The sequence below is a fragment of the Rutidosis leptorrhynchoides genome, chromosome 5, assembly GCF_046630445.1.
Source record: "Rutidosis leptorrhynchoides isolate AG116_Rl617_1_P2 chromosome 5, CSIRO_AGI_Rlap_v1, whole genome shotgun sequence".
Taxonomy (NCBI): Eukaryota; Viridiplantae; Streptophyta; class Magnoliopsida; order Asterales; family Asteraceae; genus Rutidosis; species Rutidosis leptorrhynchoides.
In genome coordinates this window covers 112,123,174-112,134,994 of record NC_092337.1, presented here as the reverse complement: position 1 = coordinate 112,134,994, position 11,821 = coordinate 112,123,174, and the positions used below count along the sequence as shown (strand labels likewise).

The window sequence follows — 11,821 nt, the reverse complement described above, 5'->3', positions numbered from 1 at the left end:
TACAAGCTAGGTCTTTGTTGATTGAAAATGTTGTTTTGAGTTGGTTGGTTATTCAGACCTTGTTGGTTATACGAGTTATTGTTGGGTCCATTTGGATTGTAAAGAATGGTTTGATTTCGATTGAAGTTTGGCCTTGGCGGTTGATAATTATTTTGATAATTATTTTCCGGCCTTTGGTTCATGTAGGAAACATTCTCACGTTGTTCCATTGTTTGCTCAATGTGGCAATCTTTCATTAAGTATAGTCCACCGCATTGCTCACAACTGATTCGTATTGCGTGAATATCTTTATTCATCTTTTCCATTCGTCTTTCGAAAGCATCTATTTTTGCGGAAACGGAATCAAAGTCATGGCTAGAATCGGCTCTAGCCGCTTTAGATGATCGAAAAATATCTTTTTCCTGGTGCCACTCATGTGAGTGGGATGCTGTGTTATCAATAATTTTGTAAGCTTCAGTTGCGATTTTCTTCATAATGGAACCACCAGCTGCTATGTCGATGTCTTTTTGTGTAGCAACGTCGACACCTTGGTAGAATATTTGTACTATTTGATAAGTGTCTAAACCGTGCTGAGGACATCCTCTCAACAACTTTCTGAATCTTGTCCACACCTCATATAATGTTTCATTTGACTTTTGCGTGAACGTAACAATTTCTCCTTGAAGTCTCACGGCCTTAGATGCCGGAAAGAATTGTTTAAGAAAATTTTCAACTAAAACATCCCATGTATCAATCACCCATTCAGGTAACGATTCTAACCAATCTTTGGCTTCTCCCTTTAAAGTCCAGGGAAATAACATGAGATAGATCTGTTCATCCTCCACTTCTCGGATTTTAAATAGAGTACAAATCTTATTAAAGGTTCGAAGATGTTTGTTTGGATTTTCTTTTGGTAAACCACTATATTGGCATTGATTAGTTACCATGTGTAGGATTTGTCCTTTGATTTCATAATCTGGCGCATTAATGTCTGGCTTAATAATGGTGTGACCTTGGCCAGTGCGTGTGGCTCTCATTCGGTCTTCCATACTTAGAGGTTCCGTTACTTCCATAATTGAATTTGTTGAATACGAATCACTAGAGGATTCTGATTTAACGGTTTGTGGTTCAGGAGGAATGTTTAGTGGTTCAGGATCTTGGAATTGTCCTTGAATATCCCCCGGGTTTTCAATTTTGAAGTCGGGTTCAAAAAATGGATTATCGGGATTTTGAGTTAGAGTACTTGTTTGACTAGATGATGATTCTAAAGAAAAATCAACTGCGATAATATTGGCTAGATGTCTTGATCGAGTTACAGGTGGTGAACGTATGAAAGGTGGTGAACTATTTGCTCGGTGCATTCACTGAATATCCTATTAGTTATAAAGATAAAAATTATTAAAGCTATCAAATTAATAGACTTTTCTGATTTTGCCTACGTTTCGAATAGCCAATAAATGCAGCAGGTAGCCAGGACCCTTTAAATCGGAAGCCCACAACTCGCCAATAACAAATCCAACTATTACTACGAACCAGAAAATTTTGGATGTCTATCAATTTAACCGCTTAAAATAATTTTTCGTTTTGAAATTTTTGAGAAGAAATAGAAAATTCTATGTCCTAAAAACTAGAGCGTCGAGAAATAAGAAAGAAAAAGAGCGCGTCGAAAAACGTCAAAAAATAAAAGGTCGAAAAACAAAAAAAAAAATAAGAAAGAAAAACGTCGAAACTTAAAATTCTCAAAACTAAATCTAAAAAGTTGCGTCTAAAGGAATTAAAGCTTAAAAGAAATCCTATATCCAAAACGGCAATAACTTAAAAGGTACTAAAATCTTAAAACGGCGTCGCAAAATTCTAAAGCACCTAAATATTAATCTAAAGAAAAAGCACTTAAGGAATTTTACAGAAAAGCCTAAAAATCTAGAGATACTACGGCAAAATACTAAGCTACAAACTAATTGCGAACGAAAAATTATAAAATTACGCTTTAACAATTAAAAAATATACAAAATATAAAAATAGGCTTAAAGTTATAAAAATACAATTTTTTATAAAAATATTATTTTTCTATTATTTATTTTATAAAAGTATTAATTTATTATATTAATAAAACTAATTATAACTTAAAATACAAATTAATTAAAAACTAAAACTAAATAATATAATAATTAACCCTAATTAGGGTTTAATAATAATAATAATTAATAATAATAACCTACTGCATAATTATGATGAGGATTCAGACCTGTCCAGTCAACCCATGCGGTCGCATGGGTTTGCTGCCTTGTGCTCATGCAATCGCATGGCTTCGAATACAGGCTGAAAGTTTGGACCGCTACAGTGTAGCCCGTTTACTTTTACTCTATTTTTTTTTTCTGTTTTAATATTTTATAAAAAAATATATTTATATAAATAAAAACTTATATTTTAAAAACTACCTATTAGTTTTAATATTTAGCTACCTAAACATGTTACACTACTTAATTTAGCAATAATCCATAACAAAAATCGGCCATAACTTGTTTATATCAAAAAGCCCCAAATTGCTCAAGAACACAAACCCTAGATTTTTAAAAATTTTGAAGTTTAAGGCTTCAAAGCATGTTAAATAGCATCAATCTAGGTTATACATGCATAATATACTAACAATTTAACTCTAATTATACTAGAAATTATCAAACTAAGATTATTGCAATTAATTGAAATTATCACAAAAATTAGGAAATTTAGGAGTTTAGGGGTGAAATTTTTACCTTTCTGCTTCCCCATCCGAGAAAAGACATGATTATAGCGGATTATTGTGACGAATTTCGTAAATTTTGGTTGAAAATTGGTGATTTTTGGTGATTATGTGTGTATGTGTTCGTATATTTATGTGTGTGTGGAAATGAGACAGAACCCAGCGAGCTTGCTCTTTTTTATCTGTCCAGCTTTTGTGGTCCATGCGACCGCATGGTTTTACAAGGCAAACCTCATGCGATCTCATGGGGTGTAATTCTCTCTCTTTTTTTTTTAAAGGTTTTTGGGATACTTTAAATCAATAAGATTAAAAATAGTGATAACTAAATTTCTCGTCCCACCCTTGGGTAAAGCAATTTCAGTTCCATAACCTAGTCTTCAAATTACGATGAATTTTAGAAATCAATTTTTAACTTAATGAAATAAAGTAAATTTTTTTTTTAAATTCACACCAAACTTAAAATGCATATAATTTTAATATAAATATTATTATGTTGAGTCCCCAAAATAATTAAAGATTTAATTATGACAAAACTGTAATTTATTTACACTAAAATGTTATGTGCAGCCAGCACAAGTTTGTTTATGTTGTTTATGTACAGTCAGCTAATATAGCTGTGTCGAGTGTGTAGTATGCTGGCTGATCTACCAGCACAAGGTAGAATGTATTCTTCGAATCAACACAGGATGAGTACTCAACTAATTAAGAATATCAAGTGACTCAGCATATGAAGAACCAGTAGATCTGGATAGCAGCATACAACACAAGTCAGCCATGCTCCATTACAAGCATGGTAGTTTCCCAGAGTGGTCTACATCAACGCACTATTCAACAGAAGTCGAAGACAAAGTTGAACAGAAAAGGACAGGAGTCGGCGGCTGACAAGTGACCTTACAAGACCACGTGGGAATGTAGAAGTGGAACGCATGTGCAGACATGTGTTATACTTTATTCATACCTAGGGAACACAACATTCCATTTGTTTAAATCAAATGGTAGTGCCAAACCGAATTGGTGTGTTCCTGCAAATAGCTACCTAAGAGGAAAGAAGGAGAGCACGCCTTCTGACACAATTGTCCCCACAAGTACAAGGCATCCAATGTACTAGTGGACAATAGATTAATTACACAGACAATAGGACTACTATATATTGCTGTATTCACTGTTGTATCAACTAGTGGTGTGGGTTTCATTATTTAGAGTCCTAAACGTGTAATAGCTTTTAGTTTACCTCTTAGCTATAATCTAGGTAATCTGTATCAACCCACTATCATTCCGCCAAGGATAGTTGTAATTCTTTGTGATTCAATCAATAAAGAATAACCGTTGAAAATTACCTGTGACCCTATCTAATTTGCATGCTTGAATACATAATCGAGTTTAACTGTTTAGTTAATTGAAAAGTAATTGTATTCACCCCCATCTACAATACTCCTGTCGTTATTAAGGGACCAACAAATGGTATCAGAGCTTCAGTCTTGATAATTAATATCTTGGATCTGAATTCTCCCATGGCTGCTTATTCCAATTCAGCTTACCTTAAAAATGGCTCATCCAATAGACCACCCAAATTTGATGAAGAAGAGTATGAAACTTGGAAAGCAAGATTCATGCTTCACCTTGAGTCTATTGACCCACTCATGCCTGATATTGCCACAAATGGTCCATTCGTTCCTACTGAGACTATTGGCAGTGTACCAGCGACTGCTGACACTCCTGATGTTCCTGGCAGAGAGGTTATTCTCACTCCTTCTAGATGGGATGCTCAGGATAAATGTCGTGTTGGACTTGACCCTAAGATCAGAACCTTGTTAGCTATAACTTTACCTAACACATTGTTCAAACTGATTAAGGGAAAAGAAAATGCTAAGCTTATGTTGGACTATTTAGATGTTACCTATGAGGGTATGGGTGAGGTAAGACAGAATAGAATGATAGCTTTGAAAAGATAATATGAAATGTTCTTTGACTACAAGAATGAAACCCTTAAGCAAACCTTCATTAGGTTTAACTCCCTAATTGCTGACCTGAATACCTTGAATGTCACATATACAGAATTTGAACAAGTAAACAAATTCATTGACTCACTGCCTGCTAAATGGAAACCTGTAACTGACCCATTAAGAACCACTCAGACCTTAAAAAACTTTAACTTGTCTTCTCTCTATAGCTCCTTATGGAACCATGAGAAGGCAGAAGCTAAATTTGAACTTAACTTGAAAGAAAACTTTAGGTCTACCCCCACCACTTCAAAATCGTCTAAAACTGATGATACTGCTCTTATTGCTAATGCTAAAAAGAAAGCTTAAAAGGCTTTACTGGTTCAAAAGCTGCTGGCAGAAGAAGAGACAGCTGAGAGTGATGTAGATAGTGGTACTGGGTCTGAAGAAAGCAGTGATGATGAAAGTGATGTAGAAGGGTTTGCTGAAGGTATGGCCTTGCTGGCTAGGCAGTTCAAAAGGTTCAATCGTAATAGAACCAGCAAGTCATACAAAGGGAGTAAGAAACCAAGTGCTAGGTTTAGCAGCAAATTAGTCAAAGGTCCTAAATCTGAGTGTTATAATGGTGGGAAGGTTAGACACTTTGCAGCTGAGTGCATGTCCAGGAAACCTCCAACTTCACATGCTAACTCTTTCTCTAAAGCTGATAAGTACAAGAACAAGTACAAAGCTATGAAAGCTCAGATGAAGGAAAGTGCTAAGACTGATAAGAAGGGTAAAAAGCTAGAAAAGGTTCTAGTTGCTGAGCATCATGATTGGGATGAAACCTGGGATGAAACCAGCTCATCGTCTTCCTCTGATAGTGATACTGATGATGATGGTGCTAGTTATGCTCAAGAAAAAAAGCTGTGTTTAATGGCCAAGGAGGTCAAGGAGTCTGATGAGGATGATAGTGGTAGCAAGTTTTTGGCTGATATGAGGGAAGCTGATCAGAAAAGAGATTCTCCTCAATGGAAAACTGAATTGATGTATAAGGTTGATAATTTTCGAACTTATACTGATGATGAAAAGGCCGAAATGTTTGACTACCTAAGAGTTGACTTATGTAGAGGCGGCAAACGTGAAGAAGTTTTGATATCAGACAACAAATCTTTAAATGAGAAACTTAAATGCAAAAATGATGAAATTAAAATCTTGAAAGATGATATTTCAAAACTCGAAAAACAAAATTTTGCTTTAAAGTCTCTTCACGTTGAGGCAGCAGAAGTCAAGAACCAGCTGGATAATCTTAAAAAGGTTGTCGCTTCATGGTGTACATCAGCTCAACGCACAGCAAAGTGTGTTAACGAGCAGGTGCCTGCCCAAGTTGAAGCTTTCTTTGCTGGTGACTATGCTGCTGCTATTGCAGAGGTTACTTTCATGGACCCAATTCTTGAAACAGATCCTGAAGCTGTCTTGCCAAATACTTTTGCCAAGATAGTTAAAGGTAAAAAGGTCTTGACGAATAAATTTGTTAGACCTGCTACTGTGTCCCCACCACCTGCCATGAAAGAGATTTTGGAGGATGAGGTTAGAGCAAGAGAAGCCAGTACCTCAATTGATGAGACTACTAACCCCTCAAGCATCTACTACATGACTCCAAAAGAAAGACGTATCAAAAGGGAAATCACTGAAAATAATCTTAGAAAAGTTAAATCTACTGATTCCCCTTCGTGTTCGAGTTCCAATTGTACTAAGCCAGCTGATGACAAACTTACTGGTCTACCAGTAGCTGTAGACAAGCCAGTCAAACGTAATACTGGCAAGTCCAAGGTAGCAGGAAAAACATCTTCTAGTTCATCAGCTTCAGTTGACAAGCCAGTAACTTCCTACACTGGCTCGTCAAATGATAAAGGCAAAGCAGTACGTCATGACTATGGTACTGGTTCCAAGAAGAAAGCTGCCCTTAAAGGAAAAGCAAAAGTGGACTCGAATGAAGAGCTGTCTATCACTGAGATTATGACAGTAAAGCTTGACCAGCTTATTGAAGAAGTTACCAAACATCGCCCCGATCCCCTTTACAATGTGTATGACCTATCACCGATACCAAATGTAATAAAATGCTACAAATGTGGCAGCAAGTTTCACTTAGCCAACAGGTGTCCTTTTACCCCAACCCCGTCTGCTGATGCTTCTTCAAGCAAACCAGCAGACAGGAAGAGATCATCAAAGATGACCCTTCCAGAACCCATCCTTGGATGGGTTCCCAAAAAGAACTAATCTCTTAGCTACTGTGCAGGGCATTCAAAACAAGCAAATCTGGTATCTCGATAGTGGATGTTCGAGACATATGACCGGATGTAAGTCCCTGCTAATGGACTATCAAGAAAAAGATGGTCCAGTTGTTTCGCATGGAGATAATTCGTTGGGTTACACAAAGTGTTTTGGTACTTTAACTAATGGGAATGTCACATTCTCAAATGTTGCATATGTAGTTGGGCTTAAACATAATTTACTCAGCATAAGCCAACTGACAAGCAAGAACAAGATAGTCCAATTCAGAAAGAAAGTTGGCACTATTTTTGATAAGACAGGGAAGCCACTGCTGACTGCAAAACGTCATGAAAACATGTATCAGATTGACATGAACACAGCTGTCACAACAACTGATACTTGTTTCTATTCGAAGGCTGCAGACAACCTGAAATGGTTATGGCACAAGAGACTCTCACATCTCAACTTCAAAGATATTCACAAATTATTCAGTAGAAGTTTGGTGTCTAGGCTACCCACCATGTCTTATGTAAAGGACAGACTGTGTCCTGATTGTGAAAAAGGGAAACATCACCATGCCTCATTCAAATCAAAGCAAATCTCATCTATTGAGAAACCATTTCATTTACTTCATATGGATCTTTTTGGTCCTGTTAATGTGGCCAGCTGTAGTGGGAAGAAGTATACACTGGTTATTGTTGATGAATATTCCAGATACACCTGGGTATTCTTTTTGAAGCAAAAGAGTGAAGCTGCTGATGAAATTATCAATTTTATCAAACGAATGGAGCTTTTGAATGGGCAGCTGGTGAAACAGCTAAGAAGTGATCATGGTACAGAATTCAGAAATGCAACTTTAGAAGAATTTTGTGCTGACAAAGGTATTTCACAAAACTTTTCTGCTGTGAGAACACCTCAGCAAAATGGTGTTGCAGAAAGAAGAAACAGAACTCTCATTGAAGCAGCAAGATCTATGTTAGCTGAGTCTGGGTTGAAAAATTCATATTGGGCAGAAGCTGTGAATACTGCTTGCTTTACCCAGAATAGATCTCTTATAGTGAAAAGACATCAAAAAACTGCTTATGAAGTTCTCAAAGGTAGAAGACCCTCAATTTCATTTCTTCATGTATTTGGCAGTCCCTGTTACATTCTCAATAATAGGGATCAGCTGGGCAAATTTGATGCCAAGGCTGATGAAGGTATATTCTTAGGATATTCCAATATGTCAAAGGCATATAGGGTTTTCAATAAGAGAAGGGGTTGTTTTGAAGAATCCATTAATGTTACATTTGATGAAACTGCTCCTTCTTCATCTTCTGATCGTGAAGATGAAGAGCTATTGTTTGAAGAGCCTACTCAGCCAGCTCTAGATGATGAAGAACCAGCAGCACAACCCTCGCCTATTCATGCTGCTGGGTTCTCTGATGATGAGATGGAACACTCTGTTCCATCTGTGTCTAAACCAGATGGACCTACTGGCTCTACTGATGTCTTACAACTTGAGCATAGGTCTACTAGTTTTGAAGGATCACAAGCTGATACTGGTTATACCAATAATGAACAGCTGTCTCCAACCGCTGTTCATACTTCCGAACCAGCTGATGATCAAGATGCTGTCTGTTCCACGACATGCTCACCTGTTCATAACACTAGATGGACAAAAGAGCATCCCATCGAGCAAGTTATCGGTAATCTGGCTAGTGGTGTTAAAACTAGAAGACATGCAACCAGCAATTTTTGTATGCATGTTAACTTTGTGTCTACCATTGAACCTACATGTCCTGATGAAGCAATTAAAGATCCAAGCTGGGCAGGAGCTATGCAAGAAGAGATCTCCCGGTTTGATAGGAATAAGGTTTGGACATTGGTACCTAAACCTGATGATGAAACTAAGAAAATTATTGGTACCAAGTGGGTTTTCAAGAATAAGATGGATGAAGATGGGATTGTGATCAGAAACAAAGCTAGATTGGTAGCTCAAGGTTTCAAACAGGAAGAAGGATTGGATTATGGAGAGACTTATGCTCCAGTGGCTAGGATGGAAGCTATCAGACTGTTCTTGGCGTATGCTGCTAAGATGAATTTTAGGGTATTCCAGATGGATGTTAAATCTGCATTTCTAAATGGGAAGCTGCAAGAAGAAGTTTATGTCAAACAGCCTCCTGGTTTTATAAGCAGTAAGTATCCAGACCATGTCTACAAGTTAGACAAAGCTCTTTATGGCCTCAAACAGGCTCCAAGAGCATGGTATGAGACACTTCATGTGTATCTCACTGGTATAGGCTTTAAAGTTGGAACAATTGACACCACTCTGTTCTCAAAAGAGACAGATGGTGATCTCTTGCTGGTACAGATATATGTGGATGATATTATTTATGGATCTAAAAATGAGAAACATTGTCAAGATTTTTCAAAACTTATGTCAAAGACATATGAAATGAGCTTACAAAGAGACTTGCAATACTTTTTGGGATTGCAAATTAAACAACTTGATGATGGAATTTTTATAAGTCAGGATAAATATATCAAAGATATGCTAAAGAAATTTGGTCTGACCTGTTTAAAAGATATAGGGACTCCAATGGCAGCATCTATTAAAATAGATGCTGATCCCAATGGTGAACCAGTCAATATCACTGAGTATAGAGGTATGATTGGATCCCTACTTTATCTCACAGCCAGCAGACCAGATATTATGTTTTCCACATGTCTGTGTGCCAGATATCAACATGATCCTAAAGAGTCACACTTTCTAGCAGTCAAAAGGATATTTAGGTATCTGAAGGCTACTGCTAAACGTGGTCTTTGGTATCCCAAAGACCAGGATTTTGAGCTCATTGGGTATTCAGATACTGATTTTGTAGGGTGTAAAATAGACAGGAAAAGTACTACTGGTGGTTGCCAGTTACTGGGCGATAGGCTAGTCAGCTGGACGAGCAAAAAGCAAAATACTGTGTCCACATCTACTGCTGAGGCAGAATACGTTTTTGCTGGTAGTTGTACTGCTCAAGTACCGTGGATGCAAAGTCAGCTGAAAGACTATGGTGTTCATGTCACAAAGACTCCAATCTACTGTGACAACACAAGTGCAATAGCTATCACCAACAATCCCGTGATGCATTCAAGAACAAAGCACATTGACGTTCGATATCACTTCATAAGGGATCATGTTCAAAAAGGAGACATGGAGCTACATTTTATTTCAACAGACCAGCAGTTAGCAGATCTTTTCACAAAGCCCTTAGATGAGAAACGTTTTAACTATCTCATCTCTGAGCTGGGTATGCTTGAACTTTAAATAAAAGACAATCTTTGTTGGTGTGCTGGCTCTACAACATGTAGGGCAAATCAGTAAGCAATTTTTGTTATCTTACTGCCTACATGTAAAACACTCAGCACAACAAGGTCTTTTATATTTTGATTACTCAAAATGTTTTTAATTGAAATAATAAATAGCTCACAAAATTAAATGATTCCTTAAAACTGAAACTCATTTACTTCCAATGATTTAAATTAAATTCATGACATATTATATGTAACAAAGTATCTTGTATTTAATACAACACTTATTTTATGGTTTTCAATTTTTTTTAAAATTAAAACCTGCTGCATTTAATGTTGAATGGGAGGTATGAGTATTCAAGCCGTATATACGTCAAATCATCAGTCTGTGTCCTCTCGAGTGTGCCAGTCTGTCACATCTACCCACGCGCCTACTAATAGTAGTTGTCACTTTCTCTCTCCTGCCTTTTTCACCCAATCACAACGGTTAAAAGTGTGTTTTATCTTCCATAATAATCACCTTTGGTTATTCTGTTTTCAAATTCACACTTCTCTCTCTAAAAAACCCCAAATCTTCATATCTTCACTTTCTACAATCGTCAATGGTAGAACAACAACCACATCAATCACCACCTGCTGAGACCCAGTAACCGGAACAACAATCGGAGCAACCACAAGCATCGGTGGAACCAGAACCGGAACAGCAACCACCGCCGGCTATCGAGGAACAAATTGAACAAGGGCCATTATTCAACCTGCACCCCAATCTTATTAGGGCTGCAAACGCACCTGAACACTCTACGATTTGCCTTTCAAGAGGCAATACTGCTCATGCCCTTTCTGTTCCCAAATCGAAAGCCAATTCCGGCTATGAAGAGCTGATTACTTATATCCGTCAATCCCCTCTGGCAAGAGCCATTACCGGTGTACCTTCACGATTATATCCAGCCTGTTTGGCCAGATTCTGGTATACTGCCACCATGTCCACCACCGAACAGAACGTTCCATGTATTCATGGCATGGTGACTAACAGCTTACCCTATTCCATTACTGTTGACGCCATCCAACGAGCTCTTCAATTACCCAATGGTCCATTTGTAGATTCACCTACAAGTGATGAGTTTCGAAGGGAGGTACTGGAAATCATTGGCTATACTCAACCAGTATCTCATACACCACTCAGGAAACACATGCCACCCCTATGGTATTATTTCTTTGGGTTGCTGACTCAGTGTATCAGTCACAAATCTGGCAGTTTTGATCAATGCTCAGATTATGAGTTAAAGATGGGTCACTGGCTGCTGTTCAACTGCAACATAGATTATGCCGGTGAAATCTACTTAAGGTTAAGGGAAATGGCACTTGCACCCAAACGAACACATCTAATCCCCTTTCCAAGGTTTTTGAGCCTTGTTTTTGAAAATGAGCTGGGTGAAGCTTACCAGCAGATTGCTGACAAATCATATAACCTGCCTCTTAAACAAGGGGGGATGCCAAAGTATAAGCCTAATGCTCCATATGCTGCGTTGACACCAGCAATGCTTGAGTATCTAGCTGCTCAGGGTGGAGCTGCCCCATTGACTACCTCTGGTGTTGCACCAGCTGAGGGGGAGGGTCTTCAGTAAAA

At 37.7% G+C, this 11,821-nt stretch overlaps 1 non-coding gene across 1 annotated transcript; it reads left to right on the top strand.

Moving 5' to 3' along the window:
- Positions 1–561: 561 nt before the first annotated feature.
- LOC139850938 (small nucleolar RNA R71) lies at positions 562–668 on the top strand. Its single transcript, XR_011760311.1, has one exon. It is a non-coding gene; the product is annotated as a small nucleolar RNA R71 (small nucleolar RNA).
- The last annotated feature ends 11,153 nt before the right edge of the window (positions 669–11,821 follow it).